The 14,188-nt window shown below is 46.8% G+C and overlaps 1 pseudogene; it reads right to left on the reverse strand.

Moving 5' to 3' along the window:
• Positions 1 to 10,638: 10,638 nt before the first annotated feature.
• LOC111529438 lies at positions 10,639 to 13,667 on the reverse strand (annotated as a pseudogene).
• Positions 13,668 to 14,188: the final 521 nt, after the last annotated feature.

The raw sequence follows: 14,188 nt of genomic DNA on the forward strand, positions 1-14,188 counted from the left end.
CCCCCAGCTCCAGTCCCTAAAGCTAGATGACCAAAGAATAAATTTGCAGTTTTGCTTTTAGCCTTGCCTACTCGCTGGTTCTTTTGTGCCCACTCTGGTGGTCTTAGAAAAACAAATCAGTTGGTGCCGAACCCGGGAGGAGACCCCTCCTCAGGGCCCCCAGGGTCCGGGGAGCCTCCTCCTCCTCCTCGTTCCACGCTACGGATGGACCAGGACCTGAAACCCGCTTCCCTCACTCTCACGGCCTCTCTGGGGTAAGTGCCCTTGTCTCCTCTTTACCTCCCTCGGCCAAAATCCTGCGCAGGTCCGAGGTCCATTTTGAGCCACCAAGTGGCTTGGGAGACACGTTCAGGATGGAGACGTCCGCCTGAAGGTAATCTCCACTTTGGCTTCAAGAGCCTCCAGTCTGTCTCTGCTGGTTCCAAAGGACGCTTTGAAGCCAGGCAGAGATCCACTTCCATTTCCATTGTGTCCACTGTGTCCCTCGGCCCAAATCCTGCGCAGGTCCGAGGTCCATTTTGAGCCACCAAGTGGCTCGGGAGACCCCGTTCAGGATGGAGACGTCCGCCTGAAGGTAATCTCCACTTTGGCTCCATGAGCCTCCAGTCTGTCTCTGCTGGTTCCAAAGGACGCTTTGAAGCCAGGCAGAGATCCACTTCCATTTCCATTGTGTCCATTGTGTAAGTAAAGAGGAAACAAATGGGAAACCCCCAGTCCAAATTTCCAAAGAGCACCCCCTTAGGGTGCCTCCTAGCCAATTTAAAAACCTTACAGCTCGAACAAGACCTTAGGAGGAAGCGGTTAATTTTCCTTTCCACTGTGGCGTGATCGACCTCAGCAATTTCTGCCAGTGGCTAGGCAAGTGGTCCGAAATTAATTACGTACAAGGCTTTTGGGCCTTAAGCTCTCGTCCCTATACTCCTCCTTCTCTCCACCCCCTCCCTTCCTGCCCAGACTCCTCCTTCCTCCTCCTTATCTACTAGTAATCCACTCGGTCCCATGCTTCCTTCGGGGCCCCCAACTGGCTGTCTTGAGTCCCCTATCTCTGCCCACACCCTCCTACAGTGTTAGCACCTTTGCGAGAGGTGGCTGGGGTGGAGGGGGTAGTCAGAGTACATGTCCCTTTTTCATTGGCCGATCTTTCCAAAATTGAGAAGCGTTTAGGTGATTTCTCAGCTAATCCTACCCTATACATAAAGGAATTTAGACACCTTTGTCAGGCCTATGACTTAACTTGGCATGACCTCCAGGTTATCCTAACCTCTACCCTAAACTGACTGAGGTTCTAACCCAATATACCCGGTTAGATCTGGCCTCCCCCACAGGGGCCACCATTTTGGCATCTTATTTCATTTCTCAATCAGCTCCTGACATTCATAAAAAAAAAAACTTCAAAAGGTAGAGGATGGTCCTCAGATACCAATACAAGACCTAGTTAAATTAGCCTTTAAGGTCTAAAACTCCAGAGAGAAGACAGCAAGTTCGCCTTGAACAGAAGGTTCAGCTCCTAGCAGCGGCTTTACAGCCCAGTCGTAACCCCAGGCCAGAAAGCACACACCCCACAGACTCCAAGGCTGCAAAAAGAGCCTGCTATAAGTGCGGCAAGGCAGGACACTATGCCAACAGGTGTCCGCAGGGTCCCCGAGCCCCAACGCAGCCTTGCTATAAGTGCAAGGCATCAGGACATTAGGCCAGTGAATGTCCTAACCCTCGTCCACCAGCAACCCCCTGCCCTGCTTGCCAGCAGGGAGAACACTGGAAGTCTGATTGCCCCACCCTGAGAACAGGTGCCGCGCCTCTACGTGACCCCCTTTCCCAGGATCATGGGAGCTCCTTCCAGCTCCTACATCTGGACGACGACAACTGAAGGTGCCAAGACTCGGGGACCCCCATCATCCTCGCCAAGCCGCAGGTAACTCTCCTGGTAGCGGGTAAGACAATTTTTTAATCAACAGCGAGGCTACCTATTCTGTTTTGCCATCCTTCTCTGGACCTAGCCTTCCATCCAATATCTCTGTAGTAGGAGTAAGCGGAAAGCCATCCACTCCACGAAAAACTCCACTTCTTAATTGCTGCCTGGCCAACAACTACTTTGCGCAGTTGTTCCTCATTCCCAGCTAAAAAGGGCCCCTACCGAAAGCAATCAGTGGAAATCAGTTTGGCTTTCCCCCACTCGCCTCAAACTTACTAAATTTTCTTAACTATCTCATACTCCCCAACCTTGCCAGGACCTTCCTTCTGGGTTTTGCCCATATTCCAACAAATGCTTCCATTCCTCATTCCTATACTAATACGGTGCCTTATTTTATTCTTCATCCATACGTCCAAATACCAACCATGGGCTCCGACCTTGGCGACGCCCCTTAACAGCAGGAAGTAGCCAGACAGACCACGGCGCCCCTTTATCACTATTATCAATAAAAGATTGGACTGTTTGGACGAACGGAGGCAGGATGGTGCACTTCCGGGTTCTTCTTCACCACCAACTCTTCCCATGTGTGTGAGAATGCAGGTGACGCCCGGGAAGGTGCAGATTAATCAGGCATGCACCAGGTGATGTCAATCCGAGGAGACCAAGATTTACCTGGTGGCACCTTCGGAGCGGCCCCCCCTTCCCCGACGTGCCCGTGCCCCGCCTATTGCCCTTCCACTCCTAGAAAAGTCACTCCCAGCAGATGCGCCGGGGGTGGGCTTTCTCAGCCCCCACTCTTGTCAGGACTGTATTAGAAACTCCACCCCCCCCGCCCCCCGGTTCCCTCCCCAAAGCTAGATGACCAAAGAATAAATTTGCAGTTTTGCTTTTAGCCTTGCCTACTCGCTGGTTCTTTTGTGCCCACTCTGGTGGTCTTAGAAAAACAAATCAATTACACTTTGGCTCCCACAACTTAATATTTATATTAAAAAATCCAGCCCCTATGAATGTGGATTTGACCCGTTATCCTCCACCCTCATTCCTTTCTCAATAAAATTTTTTCTAGTAGCCATCACATTCCTCCTATTGGACTTAGAAATTGCCCTACTACTTACTACTCTTGCCATGAGCCCTTCAAACGAGCAATCTGACACTAATAATCAGCACAGCCCTTATACTAGTTATCATTTTAGTCCTAGGGTTAACTTATGAATGAACTCAAAAAGGATTAGATTGAACTGAATTGGTAGATAGTTTAAGCCAAAATAAATGATTTTGACTCATTAGCTTATGATACAACATATTTACCAAATGCCCTCTATTTATATCAATAACATATTAGCATATACCATACTACTTCTGGGGATATTAATCTATTGATCTCACCTGATATCCCTACTATGCCTAGAAGGAATATTGTCATTATTCATCATAAAAACTCTTATAACCTTAAAGATACATTTCACCCTAGCATTCATAATACCCATTACCCTGCTAGTACTTGCTGTCTGTGAAGCCACAGTGGACCTTGCCTTACTAGTTTCAATCTCCAACACCTATGGCCTAGACTATGTATGTAATCTAAATTGACTTCAATGCTAAAAATTATTATTCCAGCAATTATACTGCTACTAATAACGGGATTCTCTAAAAAGTCTAAAATCTGAATCAATATGACTATTCACAGTCTAATCATCAGCTCCATTGCCCTATTATTTTTTAATTAATTCAACGGCAATCTATTCAACTTCTCATTAACTTTCCCTTCTGCTCCACTGACATCACCCTTTCTAATATTAACAGCCTGACTACTACCTCTTATAACTATAGCAAGCCAGTACCACCTCTTCAATGTGTCACCCTTATGGAAAAAGCTTCATATTTCTATACAGATTTCCCTACATTTTTTTTTTATAATTATGGCATTCACAGTCACAGAACTAACTATATTTTATATTCTCCTTGAAGGTACAATTACCTCTGCCTTAATTATTATCACCCCCTGGGGTATCCAACCAGAACACCTCAATGCAAGCTCATATATCTTATTTGATAAAATAGTGGGATCTCTCCCCCTACTTATTATACTTATTCAAACTCAAAATACCTTAGGTTCACTGAACATGACAATAATATTTAACATCCAAGAACTATTAATCTCCTGATCCAATAACCTTATGTGATTAGCATGTATTATGGATTTTATAGTAAAAATACCCCTATACAGACTTCACCTATGACTTCCTAAGGCCCACATAGAAGCCCCATTGCAGGCTCAACAGTACTTGCAGTGGTTCTCCTAAAACCAGGCGACTAGGGCATAATACGGCTTACCTTTATCCTCAGCACCCTGACTGAGTATACAGCCTACCCCTTCCTCATGTTATCTTTATGAGGGATAGTTATGATGAGTTCTATTTGTTTACAACAAGCTGATCTAAAATCACTTATTGCATATTCCTCTGTAAGTCATACAGCACTTGTTATTATGGCTATCCTCATTCAAACCCCCTGAAGCTTTACTGGTGCAATTACCCTCATAATTGCCCATGGACTTCCTTTGTCCTTACTGCTTTGCCTAGCAAATTCAAACTATGAGCAAATCCAGAGCCGAATCATATTATTCTCTTGAGGGCTTCAAACACTACTCCCACTAACAGCCTTTTGATGACTTAGAGCAAATCTTACTAACCTTACCTTACCCCCCACCATTAATCTAATGGAATAACTCTTTGTAACGGTGGCTTCATTCTCCTGATCAAACATCACCATTATGCTTATAGAACTTAATATTAATCACAGCCCTTTGTTCCCTGTACATACTTATCACAACACAACAAGGAACATTTACATGTTACATTAATAGCATTAAACCTTCCCTATATGAGAAAATATACTAATACTCATACACCTTCCACCTATTCTATCATCCCTAAACTCTAAGATTACTATAGGTTTTATACCCTGTAAATATAGTTTAATCAAAACATTAGAATATGGGTCTAGTAATAGAAGTCTGCAACTTCTTATTTACTGAGAAAACATGCAAGGACTGCTAACTCCTGCCCGCATGCCTAACAACATGGCTTTCTCAAGTTTTAGAGGATAAGAGCTATCCATTGGTCTTTGGAACTAAAAATATTGGTGCAACTCCAAATAAAAGTAATAATCACGTATTTTTCCATTACTATAATAACCTTAGTCTCCTTAACCTTACCAATTATTACTACTTTAATCAACCCTCACAAGAACTCATGTCCATATTATGTAAAAATATCTATCATGTGCACCTTCACCAAGAGCCTCATTCCCACGTTTACGTATAGAGACCAAGAAGCCATCATCTCAAACTGACATTGAATAACAGTCCAAACGCCATCACTTCTGCTGGATGTAATTTTACTAGAAAAGTCCATACCAAAGACAATTTCACAGATCCAAATCACAGCCTCCATTACTGTAACTACTCAAAAAGGTCTAATTAAATTTTATTTCTTCTTTTTTTATTCCATCCTTTTTAACTTTACTCTTCATTATCTAATATATCACTCCAAGTAATTTCAAATGCAACATAAATACTAACAATGTTCAACCAGCAACTACCACCAATCAACACCTATAATTATAGAAAGCACCCACACCCGCAGAATCCTAACATATCAACCCTGGCCCCTCATTACTCACGAAATTCCTCAAGAGCCAACAAACACCACAGTATAACCAAAAACAACCATCACCCCCGCAAATAAATCAGAAAGACTATTTTTTTTTCTTTTTATTATTTTTTTAAATTATACTTTAAGTTCTAGGGTACATGTGCATAACGTCCAGGTTTGTTACATATGTATACTTGTGCCATGTTGGTGTGCTGCACCCATCAACTCGTCAGCACCCATCAATTCATCATTTATATCAGGTATAACTCCCCAATGCAATCCCTCCCCCCTCCTCCCTCCCCCCTCCCCATGATAGGCCCCAGTGTGTGATGTTCCCCTTCTCGAGTCCAAGTGAGCTCATTGTTCAATTCCCACCTATGAGTGAGAACATGCGGTGTTTGGTTTTCTCTTCTTGTGATAGTTTGCTAAGAACGATGGTTTCCAGCTGCATCCATGTCCCTACAAAGGACGCAAACTCATCCTTTTTTATGGCTGCATAGTATTCCATGGTGTATATGTGCCACATTTTCTTAATCCAGTCTGTCACTGATGGACATTTGGGTTGATTCCAAGTCTTTGCTATTGTGAATAGTGCCGCAATTGGAGAGGATGTGGAGAAATAGGAACACTTTTACACTGTTGGTGGGATTGTAAACTAGTTCAACCATTATGGAAAACAGTATGGTGATTCCTCAAGGATCTAGAACTAGATGTACCATATGACCCAGCCATCCCACTACTGGGTATATACCCAAAGGATTATAAATTATTCTACTACAAAGACACATGCACACATACGTATGTTTATTGCAGCAGAAAGACTATTAATCCCATAAAAGCCCCACCATGATTCAACACACTAACACAACCTACAGCAGCACTAAGAATTAACCCTAAACCCCCATAAATAGGAGAAGGTTTAGAACAAATCCTACAAATCCCATAACAAAAGAACACTTAGTAAGAATAAAGCATAAGTCATTATTACCACATAGGTTATAGCCATGACTGATGATATGAAAAACCATCATTGTACTTCAACTCTAAGAACACTAATGACCATTATATGTAAAACAAACCCACTAATAAAATCATTAATTACACATCCATTGATCTCCCCACACCATCTAATATCTCTGTATGTTGAAACTTCAGCTCACTTCTTGGTACCTGCTTAATCCTCCAGATCATCACAGCAGTATTTCTGGCCATACACTACCCACCAGATACCCCAACTGCTTTCTCTTCTGTTGTCCGTATTAACCGAGATGTGGACCAAGGCTGAAAAGTCCACTATTTTCACACTAACAGCTCTTCAACATTCTTCATCTGCCTCTTCCTACATGTAGGCTGAGGCTTATATTATGGGTCATTCATATACTTAGAAACCTGAAACACTGGCATTATCCCCCTACTCACAACCACAGCAACAGCCTTTATATGCTATGTGCTTCCATGAGGCCAAATATCATTCTGAGGCACTACAGTAATCGCAAACCTACTATCAGCCATCCCATATATTGGAACTCACCTTGTCCAATGAATCGGAGGTGGATTTTCAGTTGACACAGTCACTCTTACACGATTCTTCACCTTCCACTTCATCTTACCTTTTGTCATGATAGCCCTAACACTTCTCCACCTTTTGCTCCTATCAGGAATTTCACCACATTCTGACAAAATCACCGTCCACCCTTACTACACAATCAAAGATATTCTAGGTTTTTCTCCTCCTCTTTTTAATAATTCTAGTACTGTTTCTGCCTGACCACCTGAGTAACCCAGATAATTACACCTTAGTCAACCCCTAAATACCCCACCCCACATAAAACCATAGTGATACTTTTTATTTGCATATGCAATCTTACGATCCACCCCCAATAAACTAGGAGGTGTACTGACCCTTCTATTATCCATTCTCCTTCTAGCAGTTATTCCTGCACTCCACACATCCAAACAACAAAGCATAATATTCCTCCCATTAAGGCAATATCTGTTCTGAATCTTACTCACCGAACTATTCACCCTCACATGGATCAGAGGACAGCCAAGAACATCCTTTCATTACCATCAGACAGATGGCATCTATGATATGTTTCTCTATTTTTCTTGTTCTCCTACCACTCACTGCCCTAATCAAGAATAAACCACTTAAATGAAACTGCCCTTATAGTATAATCCAATACGCCAGCCTTGTAAGCCAGAAATGGAGAGTCCCCCAGGGCAACTCAGAGAAAAACCATTCCCGCTTCACCATCAACACCCAAAGCTGAGATTCTAATTAAACTATTCTCTGTATTCTTTTCAGCACGCATTTTAACTACTATGTAAGTACTGACCATCAGCACTAATACATTAATACTTTTATGTACTTCATGCATTACTGCTAGTCCCCATGATAATATATAGTACTATCAATGCTTGATTGTACACAGTAAATTCACAGATTATATGACATTACAAGCTTGATCCACAGGCATATAAGCAATTATTAGCAATTTCTTAACTGTTCTATATAATACTATACTTACATAGAGAACTAGTTCTATATGAATATCGACCAGTACTCAAAGTCCTTAATATTACGTAGTACAATCATTTGTTCATTGGACATAGCACATTTCAGTCAAAACCACCCTTGCCAGCATGGATATCTCCTACCAAATTTTGGTTTCTTAATCTACCAACCTCTGAGAAATCATCATCCCACTCGGGCGTGTAACCCTCCTCGCTCCAGGCCCGTAATACTTGGGGTGATGATACTTCAACTATACCTGGCATTTGGTTCTTACCTCAGGGTCATAAAACTAAGATTGCCCACATGTTCCCCTTAAATAAGACACCTCGATGAACTAGTGACTATCACCATATTAACCAGTCACAGGAGCACTGTTATGCATTTGGTATTTTTAACTTTTGGGATCACTCATCATCACGAAAGGCCTGGTCCCCTCACCAATGGCTGTGGTCATACTTGGATTTGATTTCCACCAAACCAATTGTAGAAATTGCACCTACTCCTCAGGTGACACACCCAACTCAGCCTCCCAAAGTGCTGGGATTACAGGCATGAGTTACTGTATCCAGCACTTTCTTCAACTTAAAAAAATATTTTTTTGACCAGGCACAGTGGTCACACCTGTAATCCCAACACTTGGGAAGGCTGAGGTGGAAGGATCACTTGAGCCCAGGAGTTCAAGACCAGCCTGGGTAACATAGGGAAACCACTTCTTCCCTAAAAATACCAAAAATTAGCCAAGCGTGGTGGTACGTGCCTGCAGCCCCTGCAGCCCCAGCTACTTCAAAGGCTGAAATGGGAGGACTGCTTGAGCCAGGAGTTCAGGGCTGCAGCGAGCTACATCTTAAGGCAGGGTAGGCAGTCAAGGAAGTGAACGTGTCCTTGAGATGTGCCAATCATGGCACTGAGACATGTGATATGTGAACCACCATGTACAGCTACTGCACATATGCATCCAAAGGGCAGCCCAAAACGTGTTTACAACTCTTCCCAACTCCTTAGGCATTCTTCACAGAAGACCTCCAGAAAGGGAGTTTCCCCAGGAAGAATCAGCGCTGTCTCATTGTTATGAGCAGCCTGTCCTGAATTGTCTCTCTCAGGGTAAACTGCATATTTTGGACTTCATTATTTTTTTTTGAGAAGGGGTCTCACTCTGTCACCCAGGCTGGAGTGCACTGTCACAATCTCAGCTCACTGCAACCTCCACCTCACAAGTTCAAGCAGTTCTCCCATCTCAACCACCCGAGTAGCAGGTATTACAGGCACAAGCCACCACAACAAGCTAATGTTGGCCAGGCTGATTTGAACTCCTAAGCTCAAGTGATCCACCCGCCTCAGCCTCCAAAAGTGCTGGGATTAGATGGATGAGCCACTGTGCCTGGGCTATTCTGCACTTAACTTCCAACATTATTTTTCTTTGCAATACATTGCTCTACACTGCATCACCTTTGCTGTGTGATTGTTGTTTAAATTCTTATTTATTTATTTATTTGAGACACGGTCTCACTATATTGCCCATGGAAGGTCTCGAACTTTTGAGCTCAAGTGATCTGTCCACCTTGGCCTCCCAAGATAGGTATCCACACCCAGCCTAAACTCTTTTAAACTTGGAACTGAGGTCCCAAAACAGCTGTCAATAATCTCGCCACTGTACTCCAGCATGGGTGACAGTATAAGGCCTCATCTCAGAAAAAGATATATTTAAAAAAAGAAAAAAAAATTAAAAATCCTTACTCTCTGGGAGGCTGAGGCAGGAGCATCACCTCAGGTCAGGAGTTCAAGTCCAGCCAGGCTAACATGGTGAAACCCCGTCTCTACTACAAAAATACACAAATTAACCAGGTGTGGTACAGGTGCCTGTAATCCCAGCTACTCAGGAGGCTGCGGCAGGATAATCCTTTGAAACCAGGAGGTGGAGGTTGCAGTGAGCTGAGACTGCACCACTGCCCTCTAGCCTGGTCAGAGTGAGACTCAATCTCAAAAAAAAAAAAAAAAAAAAAAAAAAAAAGACAGGGTCTCCCTCTTGCCCAGACCAGAGTGCAGTGGCGTGGTCCTAGCTCACTGCACCCTTGACCTCCCAGGCTCAAGTGATTCTCCTGCCCCGGCAGCTGGGACTACAGGCACACATCACCACGCCTGGCTAATTTTTTCATTTTTCGTGATGATGGTCTCCCTATGTTGCCCAGGCTGGTCTTGAACTCCTAGACTCAAGAGATCCTCCTACCAGGGCCTCCTTGTGAAGAGCTAAGAGAACAGGCATGAGCCACAGTGCCTGTTCCCCTGAAGCTGCCTGTTCCTTGAGCACAATGTATAGCAAGAGGAGCTGGAGTGAGAGCAGCACCGTGGAGAAGGGACAGGACATCCACCCATGTTAGGCCAAACTCCTCTGAGGTCAACCCCATGGGTGATTTCAGGAGCCAGTGTCCACTCAAGCAGGATTTTAGCTTCATAGGTAGATGGGAACCTGTGAGGGTTTAGAGATGCTGGGAGCACCATTTTCCTGGGAGAATTTTTCAAACAGAGAACAATCAGGAGCACACGGAGGGAGGATCCTACCAGAAGCCCTCACCACTGTCTTGTTCCATGCCGGTGGTGATGGTGATACCATCGACGTAGGTGGTGGGTATTGTGTACAGAAGCACAGCCCGTTGCAGTCCCTTGTAGTTGAAGAAGTCAAAGTCTGTTTTCTGTACAAAGCAACCCTTGGGATACCTAGGGTGGGAGGACTGTGGTTCGCTGGGCCTTTGCCCTGGGTCCTTTTACTTCAGTTCACATGCCTCCCTGGCCTCCCCAGATCCAGGGCCTCCACCCTGCGAAGGCCACTCTGACCCTAGCAGGAAGACCACGGGGTGGGATGGGAAGGTGTGTGCGTGCGGTAGAGACAGGATGGTACCCACACAGAGGTGTTGGTCACGCAGCAGATGGTCCCCTGTGGCAGGCACCCCCCCTTCTTGGGGGTGAGCATATTATCAATGGTGATTAGTGATGCGGAGGCAGGAGGACAGGGGCCCCACCTGGACCAAGCTGCTGATGTCAGCCCCTCATGCTCTAGCGTGTTGACACCATTCATCCACTGCAGACACAGGAGATACGGGGAGGGGGTGGCAGGCCAGGGCATGAGGAGGGGCCCTGCTATCAGGCACTCCCTCACATAACCTGCAGCATGGAGCTCAGGGGCCTGCCAGGGAGATGGGAAGAATGGCATCTCAATGGGGTAGATCAGGCCACCTATCCCCCTACACAGGGCACAGCCCCCAGGGCAGGGCAGGGACACCCACCATCCCTCCCCCAGAAGACAGGCTGTGGGTGGCTGCTGGGGTCCCATGCTGGTCAGTAGCTCTGCCCACCCAACCACCCTGCCTGCTCCTGGTTGCACTGACCATGATGGCATAGAAGTGGGCACTGCCAATCCTCAGCACCACTCTTGTGCGCAGGTCCTGGGTCCATTGCTCCAGCAGGATCACCTCCCATTCGTACAACACCCAGCTAACAAAATGCTGCAAGCACCAGTCCTGGGCAATGTCGTTGAAGCTGGAGGGAACCAGCACATCCAGGGTGGGGCCTGACTGCGGAGAGAGGGGCAGGGCTCAGCTCCTACGTCCCCAAAAAGATCTGGGGCCAGTGTGCTGCACAGCTGGGCCTCCCAGGCCTAGTGCAAGTCCTGACATACAGCAGGAACTCTTGGCAGAACATATAGATAACTTGCTGAGGACAGGTCAACTGTCAGGGTGGTTTGTGCACCTGGGCCTGTGGGGCCAGGAGTTCCTCCTCGGGAGTGGATGGGGCCCATTATCCCTGAGACATATGACTCACTGCCTGTAACAGGGAGGAAGGCTGGTTGGGGGGTGGGGGAGCTTTGCTTAGGACACTGTGAGTGGGGCGCACACTAACATTCAGCTCTCTCCTCTTCTTCCTGTACTGAATGCCACAAAGTCAGAAAAAGAGGATGTAGAAGAGACAAACACAGCCCAGACCTCACCTGGTCCCATTTCTCTGCTGACTACATCCAAGTCAGAAGCGGAACAGGGGTGGCGTCCTTGGCCTGATGTCATGTCCTGTCCTTTGTCTGAACCTTGAAAACTAAGGGACCTTCCTGCTTCGGCAGAGCTGACCTCAGAACGTCTAAACTGTCCCCTCCTCCCAATGCCCGGGCGCGGCTCTGTGCAGCACATGCTGCTCTGGCCACATGACTGTCTGGGTGGCTCATGCCTGTAATCAGCGCTTTGGGAGGTCAACGTGAGAGGATGGCTTGAGGCTAGGAGTTCAAGACCAGCCTGGATAACATAATAAGACACTATATCTTTAAAAAAAAAAAAAGGTTTTTGTTTTTTGTTTTTGAAATGGACTCTCACTCTGTCACCCAGGCTGGAGAGCAGTGGCATGATCTTGTCTCATTTTAACCTCCGCCTCCCAGGTTCAAGCAATTCTCCTGCCTCAGCCTCCCAAGTAGTTGGGATTACAGGCATGAACCACCCACACCCGGCTAATTTTTATATTTTTAGTAGAGGCAGTGTTTCACCATGTTGGCCAGACTGGTCTCGAACTCCTGCCCTCAGGTGATTCACCCCCCTGTGCCTCCCAAAGTGCAGGGATTACAGGAGTGAGCCACCTAACCTGTCCAAGTACTTTTTTCTAATTAAGCAGGCGTGGTGGACCTAGCTAACTTGCAAGGCTGGGGTGGGAGAATCACTTGAGCTCAGAAGTTAGGATTGTGCCACTCAGCTCCAGCCTGGGTGACAGAGCCAAACCCAGTCTCAAAACATTTTAAAAAATTAAAATGAAACATTAAAAAGAACACTGCCCGGGCTCACCCTTCACCTCAGGAGGTGGCTTGGCAGGAGTCCTTCTTCCTCTTCCCACCACCTCTGCCTTAACCTTCCCAGTTTCCCTGGGTCCCCCATCCCCCAGTCCCTTGATCCCAAGCCCATTGACCTTTAACCTCCTTTGGGCCCCCAGCTCCGGGCACCCAGGGGAAGGAGCCTGCAGGGGGCCAGCGTTCGCCTCTCCTACCGCCTGGATTCCGGGCAGCTCCTGGCCCTGACCTGAGTCCTTACCTCCTGCAGCGGCCGCAGGTACCACTGCTCCTTAAAGCCTTGGTGTCAGTGTTGAAGTCTGTGCAGAAGCTCCAGAGGCCACCCAGCTCCTCGGACTCCCGAGACGGGCTCTCCTGGGGGTACAGCATCCTGCTTTGCAGTGCCAGCAAGCAGCCACACAACAGCAGCCCGAACACTGTGCAGGCCACCCCGTCCACCAGGTCACACTTTCCGCTCCACCGCTTGGTCACCATCTGCAGGGCTAAGAGCAGTGTGGGAGGAGTGCTTCAGGTACTCCAGATGGGTGGCTTCAGGTACCTGAGATGATCCGTGCCATCTTTGCTGTGGGTGAGTATCAGGCCTGGAGGGGAGGGATGGGCCTGGTGCTGCCCAGTGGGGCCTGTGGCTGAAACCCCAGGCTACGCCTTTGGAGAAATGGGACCCTCACCCTCAGCTCCAGCCAAGAAGGGCAAGCTTGGTTCCTCACCCCAGCACAAGCTGGACGATCCAGGGCTGCAGGCCAGGACAGAACCCGAGACTGGTGGCATCCCCGCATTTCTTCAAGAAGCACCTCCTCTTGTTTTCCACAGCAGGAATTCAAGCAGGCCACAGCAGAGCCTCTTCCATGCCTGTTGGATGCAGCCTCTTGCAAGGTTGCACATCCTAGGAATGGAAGCATAGCCTTGACCCTGGGTCTCTGGGGTCCTGACCCTAACCAAGGGGCCAGGAACTCCCTCTTGCATTTGCAGGCACATGAAGATACAGGGAGAGAGGCCAAGTGCAGTGGCTCACGCCTGTAATCCCAGCACTTTGGGAGGCTGAGGTGGGCCGATAACCTGAAGTCGGGAGTTCGAGACCAGGCTGGCCAACCTGGTGATACACTCGTCTCTACTGAAAATACAAAAAATTAACCAGACGTGGTGGTGCACGCCTGTAATCCCAGCTACTCGGGAGGCTGAAGCAGGAGAATCACTTGAACCTGGGAGGAGGAGGTTGCAGTGAGCCGAGATCATGCCACTGCACTCCAGCCTGGTCCACAGAGTTAGACTATCTCAGGAAAAAAAAAAAA

Source organism: Piliocolobus tephrosceles, chromosome 8 (assembly GCF_002776525.5).
Source record: "Piliocolobus tephrosceles isolate RC106 chromosome 8, ASM277652v3, whole genome shotgun sequence".
NCBI lineage: Eukaryota > Metazoa > Chordata > Mammalia > Primates > Cercopithecidae > Piliocolobus > Piliocolobus tephrosceles.